This window comes from Oryzias latipes, chromosome 22 (genome assembly GCF_002234675.1).
Source record: "Oryzias latipes chromosome 22, ASM223467v1".
Classification (NCBI taxonomy): Eukaryota; Metazoa; Chordata; class Actinopteri; order Beloniformes; family Adrianichthyidae; genus Oryzias; species Oryzias latipes.
Window position 1 is genome coordinate 28,736,618 of NC_019880.2, and position 11,992 is coordinate 28,748,609.

Below are 11,992 nucleotides of genomic sequence, written 5' to 3' on the forward strand. Positions count from 1 at the left end.
ACTGGCGGCAATTATTGGGGAATCCCTTCAGTGGAGTGGTGACTGAGGCGGAGGGGTCACGATGGGCCAGATGCACCGGGTGACACCCCCCCAAAAGCTCCAACAGGACGGCTCGAGGAAGTCGGAACCGGCTCATAAGACACTCGTCCTCGTTTGCCAGCAAGTCTTCTTGCTGTCTAAAGATGCGTTCACTCCGAATTCTTCCATTTGCCACATCTTCTAAGAGCGCAAGATCAGCCATTGTGCGTGATTACGCATTGTGATGGGGCATTTTATTTCCCTCCATTTAATTACATCTGACAAGCAACAGATGTCGTTAATGATCGACGTTTTTTTTTTTTTTTCCCTTGTGTATCAGCCTTTTTTTTTTACACTTTTCCCACATAAAACTGTCTTTTCTTTGGCTGCCCTTTCCCTACAAACATTAGCACTCAAAAATGTTTTGGGAATGTCGCCTATCACAAGCTCATCTTCCACCACAGCTGTACTGAGCGGACAGAAATGCACTGAACTTGTATTGTTGTTGCTGACGGTCAGAATGCCAACAGAGGTGCTGCTGATGTCTGGCTCTGGTGACTCTTTAATCTGAAAAGGAAAAAAAAAGTGTAGTATTAAAGAAAGAATTGATCGTTTGAGGGGAGGAAACTTTATGCAAAAAGTACAACCTGAAATTTAATGACATTGAGAAGGTCAGAAATTACACATTAAGAAAATTATTGTTGATTTACATTAATGATTTCAAGGATTGTAGTCAAAGCAATAAAGAATTTACACATATTTATCAAACTCACTACAGAAATAATTAAATGCATTGATTAAAAAGACAGAAAATAAAACAAAACATAAAAGTCACTTAAATCACATTTCCTTAATTAAATACAGTGATCATTAACTAAAGTCACATAGAGATTGATTTATTGCTTGAAAAGGATCTGGAAGAACAGAGCTTAGATAATACGAAATCAAATGAAATCAAAATATGACTATTTGTAAGAGTCCTCATGATTCCATAAGGCACAAAACAACAAAAGCTTTTGTAACATGACAATCTGAAAACAGGATCACATTTATTCGCCCAAACCCCACCCCTCCCTCCACCTAATCAGTTTCACCAACATCACTCTCAGCTTGTGCTAGATGGTCAGCACCTTTCAGGACACGTCCAGGAATTCCATCCGACCCAGCTGCTTACAGGAGCACAGATGAGCTGGAGTGCAATATTTTTGGAGACTATGTGCTTTGTCACATAACATTTCTTTGGCACGACTTTCTGGTTAAGTTATATTGCCTACACAGCTGGAGTATTAACCAGCACACTGTCACTGGTACTATTTAGTGAATAAACCATTATCCATCATAAAGTACTTACATTCCAAACTTTGAAGAATTGTGGGTCTTCCTCACGTTTGTATATTAGAAGCCAGTACAGGACAGGAGTACCTTTGACATCAGCAGTCTGGGGGGTATTCCAGAAAGCAGGTTATGCTAGCTCCCACGGTAAGTTTGAGGCTAAGGAAGTTGATAACCTCAGCTTTCGGTTCCAGAAATGGACGTATGTTTCAGGGTAGGTCAAGTTGCCATGGCAACTCATGCTCTGAACATAACCTGGTCTGGAGCAGGTTTAGTTGAAGGTTAGTTGGTTTTCAGAGAGGTGAAGCAGCATGGCGTGTCCATTTGAAGATGATTTAGTGGATGAAGAAGCTCAGATAATACTTTTTCCACCGTGAGAGGATGATAAGACCACACATAGATGTTGGAAAAATAAACTTTTTTACTTTGATCTAACTTAATCATTTGTTTCAGTTAAGATAATTAAAAATCTTTTTTTTTGTTAAGTCAGTTTAAAAATAACACGTAGTTTTCAGACAGTTATTTTGCTTTCATTCAAATTAATTCAATTAAGTAGGTGTAACTTTGGTGTTGCTGTTAGATCGGCACCGCAAGGGATTGTGGGATATCATTCCCTTTGCCTGTCTGGACGGATTTGGGTTTAACTGTGGCTTTTTGACCAAATGTATTAGTTGTTTAGCTGTTTTAACTGTGTTTTACCGAGTTATTTTGTCCTACTTTGCTCAGTTCTCAGGACCATGAGAGAGAGGGAGGGAGAGGATGATGAGTTTATATAGCACCCCTACGGCTGTGTAATTTGTTAACAATGTAGGAAAATTCTTAAATGAATGAGCGCACGCAGTATGTTCTGTTTTGTTCTTTTTATTGTTATAAAAATGAGGATCTGCCGGCTCAAACTTAGACATATGAGAGTTCAAGAATTTTAATTCATTAGGATTGAAAAAATATTAATTGAATTGGAGTAATATTGTCATGGCCTGTCAGTTACTCCCTCCTCCCCCCTCCTTCCTGTGTTTGACGCGACCAGCTGGATCCACTTACCTCATCTACACCTGCCTTCATAAACTCCTCCAGGATCATCAGCCGGTGCCAGTTCGTTGTTCCTCCTATGGTGCATAGTCTGGTCAGCTCACGTTTTTGCCTCAAGTCTCGTTGTCTTAAGCTCATGATATTTCTCGCACTGCCTCAGGACGTAAACCTTCTGGATCCTCACCTGGTCGCAGTTCTCCAACGCTGCAGTCACGCCGCTTCAAGAAACCTCCAGCCAGCCGTCTCTCCTCGCCTTGGTTCATACTTCGCCTACGCCGTCTCTAGTAGCCTCCAGCCAGCCGCCTAGCCTCGTCTTGGTTCAGCCTCGCTCCCGCCGCTGTTCCCCCTCAAGGAGATCCCAGTTCAAGGTTCCTCCAGCCAGGCCACGCTCTCTCTTCCTAGAAGGAAGTCCTGTCAACTTCTGGTTCTGATTAAACCACTGAAATCTTACCGTTGTGTCAAGCCTCTTTCCGGGTTCCAGCATCTGGGTCATTTTTGAACTCTCGTTCGAATCATGACAAATATGACATTTAGTTAAATAAATATGTAAATTTGAGTTGTATTAACAAATATTGAGTTTTATAGACGTAAGAAATTAGGTTGAATAAATTTAACTCAAATGAATTACTTCTATTGGTGACAAGTAATTGAGTTGGCAAAAGTGGATATGTTTTATATATATATATATATATATATTTATATATGCGTCACATGAAAATGGAAATAGGATCAGAAACTCGTGAGGTTACTTTGTCTGTTCTTCTACTACAGGGGTCGGGAACCTTTTTTGCCGAGAGAGCCATAAACGCCACATATTTTTAAATGTAATTTCGAAAGAGTCATACAATAATGTAGTGTCCCTTTCCCACACTGAGGCACGGAGACTTAACCTCTCTTAAGGTTCTTTATTCTGGTTACTGTCAGTGTTGCCAGAGTCACAGTTTTCCAGCCCAAAAGTCATCTAAAAACCGCCAGACCCCGCAAAAACCCGCCCAACGGGGGGGGGGCAAAAATAAGATCAATATACAGCCTTTGTAGATTTTTTCCCCTACTGGACTGATTAAGTACCCGATGCGGTGATTTTTCAAAATAAAACATTTCTCAAAATCAAAGATAGCTCAGACTACTAATAAAAGGAGTACAGTGTTGAATATTTCTTCAGCGGACCGGCCTTCTTCCATTCATTTTCTTAACCCGCTATAACCTATGTATAACCTCTTCCATCATTGTGCTGCGCTTGCGCCAAAGCGCCCCGACTACTACCGTGTCAACCTGCTGCTATGATGACCGTATTTAGCGCTCTCTGTGTTGGACACACTGGAGGAGCGCGGGGGGAAACAACTCTGAGCTAAAGAGGATATGAACAGGTGAATAGGTGGAGCGGAAAAGCAGGTAGAGGGGCGGGGGAGGGGCTTTGGCTTCAAACTGTCAGAGAGATGGAAACATGGGCGTCAGATTCAGACGCAGCTTTCACTGCGGGAGTTGAAGCAGAGACTTTCTGGGACGATCTCATTGTAATATTGATGAGTCAGGACGACCTCCGATGTTTGAACAGGCTTTAATTATCACAGACTCGCCATTCACCATGCACTTCAGCCACATGTACAACACCGCCTCCTAGTGTGTGTCTCGCGATAACAAACAACTCGCATACGTCACATCCCCCTTTTTAACAAGTAATGAAACAAATAAAACATTTGTATTATACAAAAAAAATATAACATCCCAACCCATAACAACATTTCCTTAGAATGCTAAGTAACTGAAATTTACTCTCTGTATCTAGCAGGTAATCTCACTTGTCTGCCAGATCTGGTTCTATAAAAGATAGATTGGTCAGGAGTCTCATTGTCATGAGCATCAACAGTCTGTTCATTGTCATTGGGTTGCTCAGTATGTTGACTCTCATCATTGTTGTTTTCCTCATTCAGACTCTGTCCCTCTGCTGGTGGAAAGGTTTTCTCCTCCGTTCTCCTCAGATGTTTCCTGTTTCTTCTGTAAAGTCTTCCATCAGGTGTACGAACCACAAATGAACGTGGTTGCTCATGCTTGTGGAGAACCACTGCAGGCTGCCATGTTGTTCCTCTCTGCATCCTTACATTCTCACCCGAATGCAAGTCTGGAAGATTTCTTGTCTGTCTGTCGAAGTAAAGCTTTTGCTTCTCCTGTCTTCCTCTTAGGTGTTTCTGTGCTTGAGCTGATCCCTTTGGAGTGAGTAGAGAAGTGGAAGTTGGTAACTTTCCTTTGAGTCTTCGTCCCATTAGCAACTGCGCCGGGGATAAGCCTACACTTTCCAGTGGTGTATTGCGAAACTCCAGGAGTGAAATATAGGGATCTCCTTTTCCATTTTCTGATTTCTTGAGCAAATTTTTGATTGTTTGTACTGTTCGTTTTGACTGACCATTGGACTGGGCATGTGTGGGACTAGATGTGACATGCCTGAATTCCCAGCTTTCAGCAAAGTCCTTGAACTCAGCACTGTCATACTGAGGTCCATTATCTGAAATCACAACATCAGGTATCCCGTGCCTGGCAAATATTGATTTCAGAGCCACTATGACACTGTGACTGGTAGTGTCTTTCAGTTTCATGATCTCTGGAAATTTAGAAAAGTAGTCCACACATAACACAAACTTTGCTCCTTTGTAGTGAAATAAGTCTGTGCCTACTTTCTCCCATGGTCTGTCTGGTACTGGGTGTGATAGTAATGGTTCTCTTGGATTACTGTTCTTGTTCTCGTTACAGACTGCACACTTTGACACTGTCTCTTCAATGTGTTTGGACATGTTTGGCCAATATAAAATGTCTCTGGCTCTTTCTTTGCACTTGACCATTCCCAAGTGTGATTCGTGAATTTTTTTCAAGCATTTCTTGTCTCAACCTTTGTGGTACTATGAGCTTTGATCCCTTGAACATCAGTCCAGCTGTGTATGTGATCTCTTCCTTGAATGTCCAATATGGCTGAATGTCTTTGTGAACAGCATGCCGCTCTTTTGGCCATCCTCTCTGAACTCTCTCTTTTAGATGTTGTAGTTCTGGATCTTCTGCTGTAGCTTTCTTAAACTTATTCAGCTTTTCCTCTGACATTGGTAGTTGAGGTGTAATCGTGTTTACCTCCAGCTCTTTTCCCATCAAATCTTCCTCTTTTTCTCTTAAGAATGCTCTGCTCAGTGTGTCTGCAATATGGAGTTCTTTGCCGGGTTTGTATGTCACTTTTAGGCTATATCTTTGCAATCTCAGGAGCATTCTCTGTAATCTCATGGGTGCTTGGTGCAGAGATTTCTTAAAGATGCTCTCCAGTGGCTTGTGATCACTTTCAACCTGAATGTCTTTTCCATAAACGTACTGGTGAAACTTCTCACAGCCATACACAATTGCTAGCAGCTCTTTTTCTATCTGAGCATATCTTTGCTGACAATCTGTTAGTGCTCGTGACCCATAGGCTACAGGTAGTCCATCTTGCAGTAAAACTGCTCCCAAGCCTTGTGAACTTGCATCAACCGAGAGTGTCACTGGCTTGTTGACATCATAAAACTTCAGAGTTGGAGCCTTGGTGACGAGCTGTTTAAGATTTTCAAAGCTCGTTTTCTGTGCTTCTTCCCAGTGCCACTCTATGTCTCCGTCAAGCAGCTGTCTCAATGGTGCACTGATGTCTGACAGGTTTGGTATGAATTTGGCCAAGTACTGGACCATTCCTAAAAACCTCTGTAGTTCTTGTTTGTCCTGAGGTGGGGGTAGCTGCATCACTGCTCTTACTTTTTCTTCATCTGGTTTCAGTCCTTTATCTGTGAGTGTGTGTCCAATATATTTGATTTCATTAGTTCCGATGAAACATTTGTTTCTGTTCAGTTTCAGGTTGTATTGTCTTGCTCTTTCCAGCAGCTTTCTCAGTCTGTCATCGTGTTCCTCTTTCGAGTCGCCCCATACTAGCAAATCGTCTATGATGTTTACAACACCATCCAGATCCTCAATCATTTGTGCTACCGCTCTCTGGAACACTTCAGGTGCTGATGAGATGCCAAAAGGTAGCCGTAGAAACCTGTAACGACCGATGGGTGTGTTAAATGTACAGAGCCTTGAGCTTTCATCATCCAGCTTGATCTGCCAAAATCCTTGGTTAGCGTCTAACACAGAGAAGTATTAGGCGTTTGGCATACGAGACACAACTTCTTCCACAGTGAGCAATTAATAATGTTCTCGTTTAATTGCTCTGTTCAAGTCTTTTGGATCCATGCATATCCGAATTTTCTTGGGTGTAACTACAGTCACCATGCTGTTAACCCACTCTGTTGCCTCTGTCTGTCTTATAATAACTCCCATGTTTTCCATTCTCTGCAGTTCTTTGACCACTCTGTCTCTCAGGGCTACAGGAATCCTTCTGGGTGCGTGTACGACTGGTGGGTCTATTTGGATGTGATGCTGACCTGGCAAACAACCAAGACCATCAAACAAATCATTATAGTCTTTGAGAATTTCTTGTTCTTTTCCAACTGCATATACTCTCTGAAGTAAGCCTATTTTTAAGCATGTAGTTCCTCCAATTATAGTGCTCACATCTTCCTGAGTGATTTCAAACTCAATCTTGTGCTTTTTTCCTTTGTACTCACAGATCAGTTGTTTCTTGCCTATTGCTGCCACCTTGTGACCAAAACAGGGAACTAGTTTTGTTTGACTTGCTTTCAATGAACCTGCAGCTTCAAGTGCAGTGAGAGTTTTCACAGACATAACATTACAATCTGCTCCTGTGTCCAGCTTACATGACACCAGTTTTTTGTTGATCTTGAAGTTTTCTGTCCAAATCTCATTGTTTGTATCTCCAGAATCCATTACAGAAATGACTTTTTCCTCTGTGTATACTGCTCCCAGAAACATGTCATTTTCACTTTCTCTCTGCTCCACTGTATGCACTCTCTTTCCTTGCTGCTTCCTTTGAACTTGTGATCTGCACATTTTAGCAAAATGATTCTTTTTCTTGCACAAATTGCATGATTGTCCAAATGCAGGACATTTTTTAACTGCATGCTTGAGTCCACATCTATTGCAGTTTATTTCTTTGAACTCTGCTTTCACAGGTTTGAATGCTCCTTTATTTTCTTTTGTCATCAGTCTACTCACTTCTGCCTCTTCAGTGAGAGCTTTCACCTGGCTGGTCGTTATTTCACTGGCACGGCAAATATTAATGGCCTTTTCAAGTGTCAGATCTGCCTCTCTGAGTAATCTGCCTCTCACTTGGTCATTCGTAATGCCACACACAATTCTGTCACATACCAGGGAATCGTGTAAATCTTTGAATTCACAGTCCTTGGCTTTGTTTCTTAAATCTGTGACATATGCATCAATGGTTTCTTCCTGTTTCTGCGCTCTTGTGAAGAACATGTGCCGTACGTAAGTTACGTTTTTTCTAGGTTCACAATAGTCCTTAAACTTCTTTTTCAGCACTTCAATTTTGTCTTTCTCGTCGTCTCCAAATTCAAAAGTATTGTATACTTTTACCGCTTCATCTCCCGCGACGTGAAGAAAAGTTGCACATTGCACCTTCTCGGACTTTTCCGCGATGCCGCTGGCGATACAGAAGAGCTCAAAACGCTGACTCCAGTTTCTCCAGTTTTCTGCCAAGTTTCCTTGCAAACTTAGATTCGGTGGTGGTTGAAACTGCGCCATTTCCTCTTCTTTCTGAATTCTTTTCTTCTGACACCATGTAATATTGATGAGTCAGGACGACCTCCGATGTTTGAACAGGCTTTAATTATCACAGACTCGCCATTCACCATGCACTTCAGCCACATGTACAACACCGCCTCCTAGTGTGTGTCTCGCGATAACAAACAACTCGCATACGTCACACTCATGAACTCAAACATGGAAACATGATTACCAAGTAGAACTCTCCACAATATTAAACCTGATCTCTCCACATTCTCCGTGTCTACCATGCATCGATACACACAGACATGCAGCGATCAGACCATAACGTTAGCTCGTAGCTCCGCCCACACGCGACCGCGGTGTCAGCTTTAAAGAACGCAACTTCTAAGAGGAGGGGCGGGGCGGCAAACCCCCAACAACAGGTTAGATGACAGAACCCATTAAGCGTCTCTACCTGGTGCGTTCAAGGATCTTCAGAACATAAGACTTCAACAGCCACCCAGCCTAAAGTAGTCCGTTATTATGTATTCATGAGTGGAAAAAACCCGCCGAACAGACCCTAAAACCGCCCAAATTATGCATACCCGCCCAAAGCCATTTTTACCCGCAAATTTAGAACAAAAACCGCCCAATTGGGCGGAAAACCGCCCAATCTGGCAACACTGGTTACTGTAGACCACAACAAACGCCGTACAATTAATTCAGCAACTTCTGAATCTCTCCAGCGAGATGAGAGCGCTTCTCCCAACTTTATATTCACCTGCTCCCGATCCAGCCCTCCCATTTCCCTTATTTGGCCCATAGCTGAACCCCATTGGTCCAAATTACCTAACAACAGGCTGAGCGACAGAACTGAGAGCCAATCAGATCTCTGCTTGATGCGTTCCAGAACTCCAGAACTTATAACGCGGCCTAACAGCCAAGTTAAACTCAGTCCGCGACAATATGTTTAAAACTAAATATACAAGTGAATGTGTGCATTTGATGTAATTTCAACATTTTTAAAGTACAATAAGTCTGTGGATTCTTTCCAATAACATTGTTATGCTGTTGCTAGGAAATGATGAGTATTTCTCGTGGTAGTTTTTGCTGATTGTCTAGTCTGGTTGATGCGTGGTGAGTTTCTGCTTCAGCAGGCGTTGAGACGTTAAACGTGATCGTAGGTCTGAATGTTCTTTAGATGTGACAAAGACTGCTCACATGCATACGGGGAGCCACGGTGAGTGACAGGCAGCGGGTTTTTCATAATTTACAATCCCTGCGCGATTCACCTGCTGCCGGTCCCCACAACCCCTCACCCCCACCCTCTGCTTTCTTCCTCACACATCCAGTCTCCGCAACTGCGCGCTCTTCCTCAGAGACGGGAGCGCGCAGTTTTAGCCACGGCAATTCACAGATTTTCAGCTGGCACAAACTCTGTGAAATAATAGATAATAGTAAACTGAAAGTGCTGGCGCAGATTTCTCTCTCTAAGCACCGCTACTACTGCGCGCCTCTGGCATCGCATCGCGCCGAGGACTGGTCTAATGAAAAAAAAAAAAGTATAATTAAAGATTTGTCTGCGAGCCACATGTGACCATCAAAAGAGCCATATATGGCTCGCGAGCCATATGTTCCCGACCCCTGTTCTACTACAAGCAGAAACTCTTTCTTTTGATGATGCAGCCGTATTACTTTTTTGATGGTTGTATAATCTTCTTACGCCGTCTTTAAAACCTCAGACTCCGTCTCACTGAAGTATACGCTTTCTTTTTTTTCACCACGCGTTTCAATGGTGACTCCAGAAATCGGCGATCTATTGAGAATGTCTTTATGTACCTGCTGTGCACGAGCATTAACCCAGGGTTACCAAGTGGAGCGTAATTACGTCAACTCATATCCGGTCTTTTGGAACCGACATACCCCGAGTAAGCAAGTTCAAGCGGATTTCAGCCAGAGTTCAGGCTTAAAGTCAGGCTAGTTTAAACATGCTTCCTGGAATACCCACCTGCTCTTGCTGCACAGAGACATAGGCAAATTAATATGGAAAACATATTTCAAATGACTGCACCCTTTGGTCTGGCTCAGTTCAGTTCATCTAGTCTTTAATTATCTTAAAATTGTACAGTTATTTCAAAAAAATACACCAAACATAAGATGACATTACATTTATATTTTTTACAAATGCATTGGGATCAACGTTGATGTTTTTTTCTTCAGTGAAGTAAACATTTACAGTCATTCACTGAATTAGAAACGCTCAGTAATTAATATGAACCGATCCAAGTCAGCCCCTTCTTTTAGCTATACTAATGCATAATGTTGATCATGCCATGTAGTTACACCTCAACTGTTCATCATAGAGGTGCAGAATGTCGCATAGAGCCTTCCGGTTCGTGCTGCCTTCTGTCTCAACAAGATCAGCATCCTCTGCGTCTGTCTGTCCAGGTCAAAATAAAACTGATTTCGCAGGTTGACATTTGTGATGCGATGAAACTCAGCTCACATTTACAAAAAAAAAAAAAAAAATGTTAAACACATTTTTATAGCTTTTTCAAGCTACTGGTAGCTTGGAAAAACCGCTGCATTTTACAATAGCCTCAATACTCTGTCCACAATATGTAATTTAGGATGCATATTAATGGTTTTTTAATATTTGTGCATTAGCTAGAATATTTCAAAAGATTTGTTTTAGGAAGAGACAAAACAGTTATATTAAAATATTTGACATTGTGAAACACAAATCACAACCAAACCATGGGCCAAAATACAGTTTTTGAGTATCAAGCAAACTTTATGATACATGTAGTACTTTAACTCGAGCCCAATTCAGGACAAAGTTATAACTGCTACATAGCATTAAGGTAGCTTGAACATTTTTTACTTATTTATAATTAATTTAATTTGTCAATAAGGTCAAATGTTGTCCATAGCCGAAGGATTCATTGGACTGGGAGCTGCTCGTGTCTTAAATATTGCAGCCATGTTAATTACAATCAAAACTTACCTCCGCTCTTATTTTTCAAACGCATCGCCGGTTCACTAAAAGAAGATACAAGAACTCGTTAGCGTAAGGCAGCTGGCTTAGCCCACATTTGCATTTATTAGGTTACTATGTGAAATACAAGTTACACAAAAACATAACGATTACCAAATTACAGAGCCTGTGGTAAAAAGTAGTAGAAAAAAAAGGCAATTCCAACAAAGAAGCAACGAAAAATATAATACAGAGGCGAAAGTCATAAAATAAAGTAAAAAAATAAAATAATACGACTTACCTAGACATATGTGAGTTATCAACTTGTTCCAGATGCCACTCGCATCAGACCTCCGCCATCTTGAAGACTTCTGTGGCTGAGTTCACGTTCATGGGCGTACGTTATGACGTCATCACGTCTCATTACTCATAAGTTTTGACTCCAAGGTTTCATTTACTCAAAATGTTTTAGTCCAATAAAGATATAAATGTGGCAAAAGTTGAATCGGCTTTTAGGTTTTAAGCTGACTCAACTTGTTTGTTACTTTTGAGTTCAGTGATAATAAAACTTTTGAGCTCATTGGACTATCCGGGTTTACAGTGTGCATTAATGTCCAGGGCTTGTGGCATTTATTTTCCTCTTCATTTCATTCTTAGGCAGCCCAGAGGCATTGATGGAGAGAGGGAGTGGGACGTGAGGAACTAATTGTCTGCTGAGGAGGAGACTTTCTGCAGTTCAAGCCCCAGCTCCACCCCTAAAGGGCTTATATGAAGGAAAACCTCAGTTCAACTTTGTACCAATAAATTACTTGTAATTAAAATGAGACAATTTTTCCGCATCGCACCAATGAAGGTTTTTTCAACCTAAATTTCAACAATTACATTTTTTTACCTCCGTTCAAGTTTCTACAAAACTAGCTAAGCATTTCAGTGCTCACAGCTGTCCTGAGGGCACTTCTCGCCTTACTCAAATGTTTGGCCTTTGATTTGTGTGTCCAACATCTTCAAATG

At 41.6% G+C, this 11,992-nt stretch overlaps 2 long non-coding RNA genes across 3 annotated transcripts; both read right to left on the reverse strand.

Annotated features, from left to right (window-relative positions):
• Positions 1 to 360: 360 nt before the first annotated feature.
• LOC105357949 lies at positions 361 to 10,126 on the reverse strand. Of its 2 annotated transcripts, XR_002872670.1 has the most exons (3): positions 10,013 to 10,126; positions 1,370 to 1,456; positions 361 to 585 (listed from the first exon to the last, which is right to left on the reverse strand). It is a non-coding gene; the product is annotated as an uncharacterized LOC105357949 (long non-coding RNA). The 2 variants fall into 2 exon arrangements; XR_911738.3 differs by lacking the exon at positions 10,013 to 10,126 and having other exon boundaries at positions 1,370 to 1,546.
• LOC110013884 lies at positions 2,316 to 2,643 on the reverse strand. Its single transcript, XR_002289026.1, has 2 exons — positions 2,564 to 2,643; positions 2,316 to 2,456 (listed from the first exon to the last, which is right to left on the reverse strand). It is a non-coding gene; the product is annotated as an uncharacterized LOC110013884 (long non-coding RNA).
• Positions 10,127 to 11,992: the final 1,866 nt, after the last annotated feature.